At 36.0% G+C, this 14,083-nt stretch overlaps 1 protein-coding gene across 2 annotated transcripts in view; it reads left to right on the forward strand.

The window, feature by feature from the left end:
• The window catches only part of cpx (synaptic transmission protein complexin), a 171,658-nt gene that overhangs the window by 151,795 nt on the left and 5,780 nt on the right, over positions 1 to 14,083 (forward strand). The gene's annotated exons all lie outside the window — the stretch shown is intronic.

The raw sequence follows: 14,083 nt of genomic DNA on the forward strand, positions 1-14,083 counted from the left end.
TGACAGCGTGTTTAGTTGCTAATTTATTTGAGTGACAAAGGCGACTGAGTTTCTTTCGCCACTTCTTTCAGCACCAGCTCATATGTTATCCCGAAATGTTGGTAGGGCAAGCTATATTTGGGACGTGTATAATGCCCTGGGAAGAGCCTATGCATTGAATAAACTATTTGAATTTGAAAGTGGTGTTTAAAGCTGTGATAGCCGAGGCTGTGTCGTGGTTAAAGTTGATACTTTGAGTCTCTGTAGTTGATTTTTTAAGTGGTGACTTGAAATTTAATAAATCAGAATGGAGTTTTCGTTTGTCTGTACATTTTTAGTGTAGCTTCAAATGTTTTCCTTCATTTGAATATTTACAGAATCCGTAACTTCACAATCGTATGCACTAAAATGGTTTTCCACAGATCGTTCACCATTTATAAGACTTATTTATTTGTTATCATCGAGTAAACAATCACACTTTGTAGAGTCATATTAGATGTACATTTTGTACAAAACCCCTATCGAATCGAGTGTCAGTCAAGTTCCGCTTGTAATTCAATTTGGCACCAGTGCAAAACGAAGGCAATCAGATGCCATTCACCGCTGTCACTGCGCCCCCGCGCCCCCCATAATTAAAACTTGCAGCCGTGACGTCATTACAACTTCGCACTATGACGACTCCGCGTCATTATGACGGAGCGTGAGATAATTATTTATCTTTATAAATTAGGAAAGTTGGGTCTTTATGATAATAATATGGGGTGTAAAAGACTTGTGGAAACACCCTCGTGTTCATAATTAAATGTTGATTTCATTAAGATCAAAAGAGTCTCAGAGACAAAACAATGATTTAGATAGAACGGCGCTATAAAAATATTAATTAACACTTTTAGGGAGATTAAAAGATGGACAATCGGGCAGAATAAGTAACCGGTAATGTCAGGTACGTAATCTTAAATTTTATCAGAAACCATCAAACTTTTAGGAGCTAGCAAAACTGGTGTAATTTTTACCATTATTATTTTTCCTAATACGGCAAGCATTTGTGACAAGGTACAAGTGAAAAGGCATCGTCTGGGCAAGCTCACATCTTAAATCGCATCTAGACTCTTGTGATTGTTGGTACAGAACCAAAGAAAAAACATTTCTAGGACATTTGTGTAAAAAACTACCAACTTATCTTCAGTAAACCTTTCCGATTGCAACAAAGCAAACCGGACGGGTAAATTAAAAAGCAACACTAACCGGACAACGGGCCGTCCGGACGAGCACACAAACAAACACAATTACTCGGACAAACACGGCGAGATGCTGTTGGCTCGCGCTATTGACTTCTCTGTAGAAATTTTTTTAAAGACCCTCTCTAAAAGGTAGAGGCGTTTATTTGTAAACTAGCGCAAGCCGCCTGCGATTTCGTACGCTTGGACCCCGTTTTACTCCCTTAGGGGTCGAATTTTGGAAAATCCCGTCTTAGTGAGCACCTACGTTCTAAAAGAAACCCCCATGCAACATTTGAGACTCCTAGCACTCGTAGTTTCTGAGATTTCGTGATGAGTGAGTGAGTCAATCAGTGACCTTTCGCTTTTATAGATATAGTAGAATAGTCTTTTCTAATCGATTACCTACCACTAATAATTCTCAAACAATATCTAAAATGGGGAAAACAGAAGTCACTACAAGACAGAAAAGTAAATTAACTGAGTAAAATTTTTACCTTACGCCCATGTATAACGATAGCGAAACGACCGTGCTACATATTTTGACTAAAGAGAGTTTGTTTAGTTAGCTAGGCTTGTAGATTTAGAAGCTTGGCTCTACATAGCATCTGACAACTTTTTTACAAAGTTTCTTTTAGTTTTTCTATTTGATTTTCTCTGTGATTGACTCACTCACTCAGAAACTAGTTACAAGTGCTAGGATTCTCAAATTTTGCATGCATTGCAATTGCAAATTTTTACAACGTATTTTACGAAACTCCTACCCTAAGGTGGTAAAACGGGATCCACGCGTACGAAGTCGCGGGCGGCCGCTGGTTCTGTATAAAATACATTGACTTAGGTCTGCTTATAGTATCAAATCAAGCCAACGAACTTTAACCGTACAACTTATTAACCATTTGCGAAACCATTATAGCCGTATTTAACCGTTTGAAATCCAGCGCTGTAACTCAATGATTGTTGTTGTGCCTAATTGGTCGCGTGACTGTACCGCTCAGACCTAAATAGCTCAGTTACAGGGTTTACGAGCTTAACTGTACCACAGTTAAAGTGGGCACGGTAAAGTTACTTTTAGAGCCTTAGGGGTAGAGTTTCGTAAAATCCTTTCTTAGCGGATGCCTACGTCATAACATCTACATGGATGCCAAATTTCAGCACAATCTGTCCAGTGGTTTGGGCTGTGCGTTGATAGATCACTAGTCAGTCAGTCAGTCACCTTTGAGGTATATTTATTTATCGACGATCTCAATGTAGGATCTACAATACATACGGCACATAAAGCTAAATATTTTGTCATCTAATACAGTTTTAAAATGAGTAGAGTCCGCTTTGAAACAAAAACGTGTAATCTGATGTATTTTTTGGCCTGAAATCAAATCATTTATTTAGTACTTAAGCCCTTTCCAGGGAGCTCATACAAGTCCCAAATATAGCTTGCCTATTCACTCTTTACTATGAATATCACCATCATATCAATAACCATGTTGTACAAATACCACCATTATATGATAGTATTTTTCGGACTTTTTAAAAAATAGACCTCAACCCTTCTGGCCAAATCATCCAATTTACTATGGTAAATTGAAAAGGGTCGTGCTCCTGCAGTGGAGACTAAATGACCTGTTGACGATAATTAATTTAAGTAAATACATTAAATCAAGCCCTAAGCCTGTGACTTAATCGTCCATCTTTTTTAGTGAGCTTACTTTTATTTTTTACGAGTCGATGCCAACTTTGTACGGCTTTAAGAAATAACAGAGGAAACTCGCGTGTTGTTTTTGTATAACAGCAATCGTTTTGATTAAATCGTATTTAACCAGGTACGCACTAACTCCTTGAGTTTAAATTATTTTTTAGTACTATGGACTATTTCTGAGGTTATTTATAGTCGATTCAGTTGGATCAAGTTTCGTAATTAAATTGCTTAAGTAGGTAAAGTCAGTATTACAATTAATTAGTGTGGCTTAGAAAATACTTATTTCCAAAATAAAAGTAGGTAAGTGTGCCAAAAAGGTCCCCGACTTATCGTGATTCGTGACTATGCTACAAGTACGACGCTGATTTTCAGCATGTAAAACGGTAATTCTTTAATATTCGGGTAAGGATCTATGATGAGACTTTTATCTTTTTGCTTTTCCTTACCTAAAGCACCAAGCATCTTTTAGTATATTTCTTAGTCCTCATACTGAGCCCTGAGCTAAACTAAATCCATATTAGATACTATAAAAGTTTGTCACAGGAACTTAAAGCTTACATTATAAGCCTTTATTCCTGAAACTCTTGCCCTTCAAGATGGCACCCATGCTAAGTAGCACAGTACATTTCCAATACATTAACCGCGCCGCGGGTACCGTCCGCAGAATAGCGGGGGGCGTCGCTTGTTTGAGTGAGGCTAAGTAGAAGCGAATATAAATACTGCAGTTTCTATGTAACTAGAGGTCAGAAGGTTGTTTTTCCGAAATATGCCTAGAACTCGAATCTGAAACGTGTTACATTTAGAATCTTATTAACTGTTTTTAAATATGTTGTTTAAGACATACGACAAACTGTAAGAGGTCAATCAGGTTAAATTGTTGTACGAAGTATGCCTAGAACACGAATCTGAAACATGTACCTATCATCATTAGGTACATCAATGGCTTAAGAATTTCATTAGCTGTTTCAAATATGTTGTTCAAGAGTAAGTTAATAATAATTTTAATGAATGAATGCAGCTGGAGGTGTCCCTCGAAGCTTTTTAAGATAATTTTGTTGCCATTGGCATCTTATATCATCATCTTATATCTCAGGAATTATTCCTTTTTCTTTTATCCGACTCTGAGTAGTGAATAACGTAGTTATTAATAAATTCTTCTTCCTTTAATAACAAATACCTACTCAACAAGTTTATTGCTTTCATGCTTAATAAATAATACAATAAATTTTATTTAGTACATAGCCCTTTCTAGTACACTTATGCCCATTTTCACCATCAATCCCTAATTTTTACGTGACCCCTAAGGTAATAACTAGGTCACTTAAAAATTAGGGATTGATGGTGAAAACGGGCATTATACTTATAATGTTAGGGACAAAATAAAAACACAAAGAAATATCTAAATATCACACTTCTTCCAGCTCTTTATGTTACGTGAGCAACAAAACATCCTACTACATTCCCAAGGTTGTATTGTAATAGCAAACGGCAAAAACAATCCCGGAAAGGCTCTCCCAGAGGACTCGCCTCATCTCGAGTTGACAACGGCTGATCTAAGATAAACAAATGACCCCGGTTCGGATCCCAGAGGGTTCATTCTGGATTGGTACACATGGTACATTTGGCTGGCACCTGCTTTGATAGTTGTGTTTGACAAGCAAGTTGAGTTGACAAGCAGCATAAAACACGGGACTATTCCCACCTCTCGTTCCCACCACTGCAAGTCCTGTGTAGCCAGGATCGCTTGACCGCCATAAAAACCCAACCAATGAAGGTCAAGTTTGTCCCGTGGGAAAGTTAAACTGTCATTGGACCCGCAACGAAATTATTCAGAAGAATTATTCTTTTTTTGACAAGCAGCACTGTAGATTCCTACCAGAGTCGTCACTAGCGAGCGCGTTAAAAAAATTCAATTTCTAAAAATCCGTCATACATTTATTGACACTTTTTTATGCAATCGACATCGAATGCGTTTGACATAAAGTCATACTAGGCCCCCAGACTAGACTACTGTACCTCTAGTACGAAAAACTTTCGAGTTCGTTTCGTTGCGTATTCAAAGTGTCATCGAAAAATTTTGTATGAAAAATTAAACAGCGCCCCCTAGGGCGGCTATAATATAGGGGGCGCTGTTTAATTTTTCATACAAAATTTTTCGATGACACTTTGAATACGCAACGAAACGAACTCGAATGTTTTTCCTACTAGAGGTACTGAAATGGATTTGGATTAGTTTTGTGAAGATGTGTGTAAGTTTGTTCCTTCGCGCCAAAACTACTGGACGGATTTTTTTTAATTAGTTAGGCTACGTTTTATTCAATTCTGCGAGAACGAAGTTACAGAAGAGCACTCAGCAATCCTATTACTGTTGATGTACCCACTTATTTCATCATTAATATTATTTTATTAACGAGTAAGTAATTTACAATTTTCATTATCAATGGCAGATTAGCAAAAAAATTATACAGATTTCATACTACTAATTAGTTGTTGTTGACAACTGCCTCTTAGTGAAAGGCCGCATTATTTTTGTCTTTCGGAAATCGATCCAAAGATTTCAAACTAATACTGCCTTATGAAAAAACCTAAAAGATTTTATATTCTCCTTTGAATACGGCTAATAAAGAAATGGAAGCGAGCCGAGGTCCTGTGGGAGGCATCATGTGTCCGATGGAAGGCATATTTCGGCCGTTTATGCTGCCTGCGTAACGTGGCAGGCTTTGGGGATACGAAAGTATGACGTAAAAGAAGCTTTTGAAATAGGTATACCTACTCAATTTTCTTTTTTAATGGCCCCAATTGTGCGTTACTTTTAACGGTTCGGTTTCACTGAAGAGACACCTAATGCCCGTTTTCATCATCAATCCCTAATTTTTAAGCGACCCCTATGAAAACAAAATTCCTGTTATGTGTATAGGGGTCACTTAAAAATTAGGGATTGATGGTGAAAATGAGCAGAAATTCCCGTAAATGTCCCGTAAATGGTAAGCCATTTGTATCCTGCCTGAAGTAAATTCAACTAGTCTAGAAATGGTATAATAGTATAGTCAGGCCATCCAATGGGACAATCAAAACGTATTTACTTCCAGTCCAGGTACAGTTGTTATTCCATCCTTTTTGTTTCAGTTTGCCGAAATGTTCGTTACAACACACGAACGATAGGTATCAATCAAACATTTTTAGAATCAAACTTAGCATTTACACCACTGAGGTGAATAATTACACCTAGCTTCTTATGGTTCTGGAGAATCAAATATACGGGATCTATACATAGTATATCTGCTGAAGGTCGCGGGAAGAGCCTGGATGCGTGCAGCGCAGGACCGGTCAGTATAGAAATCTTGGGGGAGGCCTTTGTCCAGCCGTGAACAACGTTATTTGGCTGAAACGGAACCCTCTGATGTAGGTAAAGCCCGCTCTTACCAGCCTAAGTAATCACACGCTGTTTTTATGCGCACGCCACGTTGTTGACACGTCATTTGCCGACAATTTTCCGCCATCTGCCCGCGCTTTGATGCCCCTTGAACTCCGTCGATAAATTATGGACTTTTTCATACATGAGTTACTGCCTGTAACAATCTATGGCGTGCACGATGGATGGTCTTAGAGCCTTGCATTTGTTTTTCTTTGTAACTTTGTAACAGCTACTGGTTTGAAAGACTTTTAACCTCTCGCATGCTTTTCAAATTTTACTTTTGCATTGTTCTCTCATCTCGACATAAATTATGGCTGGTTAAAAGTCACACCAAATAAAGTACTTGATACTTGACAACTCAAAGACTAGGTATACAGTAGGTATACCGACTGATTTCTAGTCAAAAAAGTATTTTTGTAGTCATTTGAGAACTAAGAAGTTCATAATGATGTAATGTTAAAGAATTTCTGCCCTATTTTTAGTAAATGACAAAAAGTTATTAATTTAAGCAAAGCTTATTCTCGTATGTTATATCGACTGCCTAAGGTATATTATGACTCCACGTCCTTTAACAAATATTATCCTTAGCAGGATTCTACTACTAAGAGTCGAACCCGCTACCACTGAGCCGTGAAATTAATAAGCCTTCAAAATTCGCAAGGAAAAGTCTACATTAATAAAATTAATACGTACTCGCACAACTCATGTCAAATCCCGAGAAATACCGGCCAAAGCCCGGATTAACTCCGCCAAGTCGTCTAATTGCATCCTCCGACGCGGGAGATGTCGGAACACCACACAACGCAATTTGGCTCAACTCGATGTACAATTGTGTTAGATGCAAGATAACATGTTCATAACAATTTAGATATCACAGTTACTAATCCAATGTTGAATTAATTTTGGTTTAAGGATAATAAATATCACATTAGGTAGATCATGTCCAATAATGTCATTTCCTATCTGAACAGTAGAATGCCCGTTTTCACCATCAATCCCTAATTTTTAAGTGGCCCCTATGTAAACAAAATTCCTGTTGTTTGTTACCATAACATTGGTACAATTAGGGTTTGATGGTGAAAACGGGCATTACACTATTTTCTGCCCAGACAAACTACGATACTACGAAATCGTAGCATAGAATTTTCATATTCAATTTTTCTGTTATCCTACGAACCTGTATGCCACCGACTTTGAGTTTGCCGATAGTTTAGTCGGGCTGTTAAATCAGTATGGACATATATAATCTGCGCCTAGGCTTACTCAATGACAATCGCACGAATGCAAATAGTAAGAAAGATTGAATACATTAATAATAGCTAAACCACATCCATTTCAAAATCTGTGTGAAAAATCCAACTAAATTCATTGTAGGTTCATAGTTCTACAATATCTTCTAAACCTCTACCAAACTTCAAAGTTGCCAGGTAATAGGAATTCCACATTCTACCATCAAAATATATTATATATACGCTATATTGCCTCAAAGAGATCGCCGACCGTTAGTTGGAAGATGGCAGGGGCCGCTAAATACGTTAGCAACTCATCAGCTAGGAGGGAGACGGTAAATTCTGCTGCAAAATTAATTAATACATAGATTACTTGTATTATGTACAACGCAAAGTAAACAATATGTAGTAATTTAACAAGTCAAGTTTCTTATGATTGGATCTGCAGTTATAATATTTTTCAAAGTGCCAATGTTCTAAAAGATACATTTAAGCTGAGTTGCGCCACCTAACTTTAACCAGAACTATAACAATAACTTTTTCGTATGGAGTTTGACAGACTTGAAGTTTGTTAAAGTTAAAGTAAGATGGTGCCACCCAGCCTTAATTTTTGCTATTCCACGACAAAAAATGAAAATTAGGAAAACTTGTTGTCTCTTGTCTCTATGCTTATTTATGTAGCTATTAAATTATACCTATTTCAGATCACTAAGTATTAATGTATCTAATCTAGCACAGTCGTAGATTACGTGAAATGTCATATTTATTATGTACGCGTGGAACAGAAACTTGAAAAGTTGAAGTTAGCCATTAAATATTTATGAACCTAGCGTTAAATAATCTATCGTGTGTTCCTGATGTACAGAAAATATCTAACTTAACACTGTGTTAACTTTAAGTAGGTATTTCTATAAAGTTTGTTGAGGTCCCTAACTAGAGATCCAACAGCCAACATTACAATTTCTAAACACATTATTTTAAAAATCTGCTCTTTGACACTAAGTATGAATATTTAGAAACTAGTTTTCTGTAGCCATTATTTAATGTACTTACCTCCCTACAAAAGACAGCACATCTAGAACATTGTTTAGTTAACTTTAGAATCATGACTTGTATTTAGATGTAATAAATGTAATTTTGCTACAAAAATGTTAGTCCAGTNGTATTATGGAATACATATAAAATACTTTTATTATTTAATTTTTTAATCCTCAAGTGTCCGTTACAATCTAATTAATATTTAAGTATTCAAAAAGTAAGAGATTAATTTTGATACTTTACTGCTGTGCCCAGGAATCTAAGGCGGTTTCTGACAATGTCCTTTAAGCATAGCTTACTTTCGTATGTTATATCGACTGCATAAGGGATATGAATCCATGTCCTTTAACAAATATTATACTTGCCAGAATGCTCTAATAAGACTCGAACCCGCAACCACTGAGCCGTGAAATTAATGAGCCTTCAAAATTCGCAAGGAAAAGTCTACATTAATAAAATTAATACGTACTCGCACAACTCATGTCAAATCCCGAGAAATACCGGCCAAAGCCCGGATTAACTCCGCCAAGTCGTCTAATTGCATCCTCCGACGCGGGAGATGTCGGAACACCACACAACGCAATTTGGCTCAACTCGATGTACAATTGTGTTAGATGCAAGATAACTTGTTCATAACAATTTAGATATTACATTAGTTACTAATCCAATGTTGAATTAATTTTGGTTTAAGGATAATAAATATCACATTAGGTAGATCATGTCCAATAATGTCATTTCCTATCTGAACAGTAGAATGCCCGTTTTCACCATCAATCCCTAATTTTTAAGTGGCCCCTATGTAAACAAAATTCCTATTATTTGTTACCATAAGGGTACAAATTAGGGATTGATGGTGAAAACGGGCATCAGACTATTTTCTGCCCAGACAAACTACAATACTACGAAATCGTAGTATAGAATTTTCATAGGTATAAAATTTTTCTGTTATCCAGTGAATCTGTTACCTACTCAATGAAAATCGCACGAATGCAAATATTAAGAAAGATTGAATATGAATATAAAGGAAATAGAAGGTTCATAGTTCTACAATATCTTCTAAGCCTCTACCAAACTTCAAAGTTGCCAGGTAATAGGAATTCCACGTCCTACCAATACCCCAATACCATCAAAATAACGTTATCGAATATCGTTACACTGTCAATATGGCGTCAAAGCTAGACGCTATATTGCCTCAAAGAGATCGCCGACCGTTGGAAGATGGCAGGGGCCGCTAAATACGTTAGCAACTCATCAGCTGGGAGGGAGACGGTAAATTCTGCTGCAAAATTAATTGATACATAGATTATTTGTATTATGTACAACGCAAAGTAAACAATATTATAAATAGTAATTTAACAAGTCAAGTTTCTTATGATTGGCTGCAGTTATAATATTTTTCAAAGTGCCAATGTTCTAAAAGATACATTTAGGCCGAGTTGCGCCACCTAACTTTAACCGGAACTATAACAATAACTTTTTCGTATGGAGTTTGACAGACTTGAAGTTTGTTAAAGCTAAAGTAAGATGGTGCCACCCAGCCTTAATTTTTGCTATTCCACGACAAAAATGAAAATTAGGAAAACTTGTTGTCTCTTGTCTCTATGCTTATTTATGTAGCTATTAAATTATACCTATTTCAGATCACTAAGTATTAATGTATCTAATCTAGCACAGTTCGTAGATACGTGAAATGTCATATTTATTATGTACGCGTGGAACAGAAACTTGAAAAGTTGAAGTTAGCCATTAAATATTTATGAATCTAGCGTTAAATATCTACCGTGTGTTTCTGATGTACAGAAAATATCTAACTTAATACTGTGTTAACTTTAAGTAGTTCTATAAGGTTTGTTGAGGTCCCTAACTAGAGGTCCAACAGCCAACATTACAATTTCTATACACATTATCTTAAAAATCTGCTTTTTGACACTATGAATGCTTAGAAACTACTTTTCTGTAGCCATTATTATTAATGTACCTACCTACAAAAGACAGCACATCTAGAACATTGTTTAGTTAACTTTAGAATCATGACCTGTATTTAGATGTAATAAATGTAATTTTGCAACAAAAAGGTAGAGTTTAATACAATAATTTAATAAAACGCAGCAGAGTATATCAATGAATACTAATATAATTTTCACTGTACATAAATTTCATTATTTACTTTCCAGTTTTTTTATGTTAGCAATGCCACGTATTTTCAATTTCAAGAAAAAGAAGAAGACATCAAGAAAGAAGAAAATATGCTCATTGATGTTAAATTGACTCTAGTAGGGAGTCCGTTTATACCGCGACTCCCTAATCGAGTCAGGTTGACTTCCTTGACGCTATCACTACAAAGAAGATGCAAGAAGAAAGAAGAATTTGAAGAAAGAAGACAGACACATTAACAAGATAACTTGATGTTTGTTAAATAATATGTAAACTGTTGTCACTTATGAAATAGTTTTATTCTGCTAGCTAAACTTATGTAGAGTCAAGAATCAATTAATTAACTTACAGAGCTACAGCATGTTTTTGGAAATCATATTACCTAAGTATGTATGTATTTTATGAAATATGACGTAGTTCACAGTTGGCTTAGTAATGTTTCAAAAAATATACGATGTATATGAATAATAACTTTACACAAAAATGTATGTCGTTACGGACCGTAATATGATTTGAGTCTTTAAAACCTTGAATTTGGGTAAGAATACTGAAGTTTATCTACTGTATTTAAGACAATCCATTATTATGGGTTTGTATGAAACATACGGATTGTAAGTACGCAAAACTGATGTTTATTTCTTAAAGCCAACGATACATCTTCTTCGCTGTAAATCAAATTTCCCTAAGATTGTTCCTGAACTTGCTGAATATTGCGCCGTATTTCATGGCGGCTTTCATTAGGCTTAGCCTAAACCGAAATTAAGGAGTACTGCCAAATATATCACCTACGGGGCTTACATATTAATTTGAGGAAACGAAAAAGCATAGAAAATTAATTAGAACATTTTTATTTATGTTATGTAGCTCTATAACTGTAATAAAGTGTCGTACTGTGCCAGAAAGGTTCTCGACTCGTTAGGGCTATTTCCTAGGGAGATATCCCGTTTTTGCAGGAACTGTTTTTTGCAGGAGCCCACTTAGTAGTTGGTATAGGTCCCTGTTTTAATATTAACATTCACACGAACATCCCGTTTGCGGTCTCCCGCTAAAAACCGATCCGAATTTGGGATTCAATATTCAAACACACACTTGTGTGTTCACACGACCGTTTAGTTTAGACCGTTAACTAGATCCCACATAACCGGGATTCTCTGAGAAAGGGCCATTGATTTTCAAGTTTCCAATAAATAATGCTTCTGTAATATTTTCGTATACCCCGTTGGGAAACCATAAACATGAACTGTATGATTTTAATTATAATTTTTCTGAGATATTACACGTCATAAAACGTAAAGTTCTGATGGCAAAAGTTTTGGGGAATATTTTCCGCTGCGCTCGCTTTTGATTGGATTAAATGGAATTATTGTCTTAATTAAAATTTCGATGTATTTTATTATTCTGCCAATTATTTCGCTTTTTAATCCGCTTACGCTACGATCGTTTTAATTAGAAACGTAGCATTTTTTTCTGCAAAACTACCTCAAAAAATGTAAAAATATAAAATGACCATAATAACATTTAAAAACAGTAAAAATTTATAAGATAGTTTGAATTATGCGTAACGACGATACATCAAATACCTATCCGCTATGGAAAATAACCCTCCTTCTAGCGTAGTCGGGTAAAAAAAGTGTACGGTGTATGGTTTAAAACGTTTGCTATATAACTACCCAGCTGCCGTTTTTTTGATGAATAAGGGAAGCATCTCAAAATAATAAAATATCTCATAGCAAAAATACATATTGCGTTGAACAAGTTACAAAAATACATTACATTATATTTCAATTAACTAACATGTCATTTTAAATAATCATAATAAAAATAAAAAATAAATAAAAATAATTCAATTGATATACGATAAAAATGTCTTAATTTTTTAAATTGCAATTAGTCAAAAATATGTCCAGCCATTAAATATTATACTTATCATTAATATATTCCGCGACAGAGTAATAACACTTTCTCAATAGAAATGATTTTAATTTTCTTTTAAAAACCGATAATTTGTTAATGGTCTTCAGTTCCATCGGGAGCCCATTATACAGACGTGATGCCTGATAGTAAGCACTGTGTTTAAAAATGTTAAGTCTCGGCCAATCTGTGTTACCTCTAGTAGGAATGTCTTTCCTCCTGGTGGTAAGTCTTGTTTCTCTTTCCAGGGGAGTCTCCACTTTGTTTGGGTGTTTAATTATGTCGCAGAGCGTGACGAATATATAGAGGCATGGGACCGTAAGAACTTCCAGTCTAATAAAGTAATCCCTGCAGGACTCTAGTTGGGAAAGACGAAAAATTACCCTTATCGCCCTCTTTTGTGCTACAAAGGCTTTATTGATGTTATATTGGTAGCTATTTCCCCAAAGTTTAATGCTGTAGCGAAGTNTTAATCCGCTTACGCTACGATCGTTTTAATTAGAAACTTAGCAATTTTTTCCACAAAACTACCTAAAAATAGTACAAAGTAGGTTTATTAAAAACTATAGTTTGTATAATTTTGTCACGATAAATCAAATACCTACTTATCCGCTATGGAGAATAAGATTGAACGGTATATGAGTTAAAACGTTGCTTTTAACCTACCCACTGTTTATTTATTGGATGAATAAGGGTAATAACATCTCAAAATAATAAAATATACTTATTTCAAAGCTTGCCTCGTAAGTCGCACAGCTAGGTCTAGTGCTTAAGGGTTCCGGAAAAATCCAATCGTCAGAGATGTTTTGACGTCAAAGACGATTTTCTCAAAAAGCACGTAGATTCCTGTGTCCACAGGCGTCCCCAGCGGCACCGCCGGTCCATATTATTCGCGTTATTGCCTCAAAGCCGCGTGACGCTTGTCGATCTCAAGGCTCCGGTTTCCACATAATTTCCCAGAGGGCGCTGTGTTCGATTCCGAAAACGCGGTGTTGCCACTCAAACGCACACTGTAAACTACTATTCCCGCAAGAATCATATTTATTGGCCGTTTAATTACGAAATAGAAAAGAAATCCCGCAGCAATCTCCTTTCCTTTTAATCTCCAATTGAGTAGATGCAAGTCTGTGGCTTGGGAGGGATTTATTTTAATTTTAAAGACATTTTTTCCGCGGTGTTCCCGGGGGATCTCATTACGGTGCCGCTCCCCTAACAAGCTAAAGAAAGGCTCTGCCACGACTTTCTCTCGAAGATTACGTGACGCTGCGACGCGGCCAGTTTGAAATGGAGACGTTTTGATTTTATTTGTGGGAATTCTTAATGGTGCGTTGTTAAGAGACGATTCTAAACTTGGATAATAACTCGGTATGTCGCGGTGTTCTTCTCTACTTAATAGTGGCTAGACATATTCGTTTCTACATTGATAAATAAACACGAATTTAAA

This window comes from Ostrinia furnacalis, unplaced genomic scaffold (assembly GCF_004193835.3).
Source record: "Ostrinia furnacalis isolate ACB-3 unplaced genomic scaffold, ASM419383v2 OfSCF0995, whole genome shotgun sequence".
Taxonomy (NCBI): domain Eukaryota; kingdom Metazoa; phylum Arthropoda; class Insecta; order Lepidoptera; family Crambidae; genus Ostrinia; species Ostrinia furnacalis.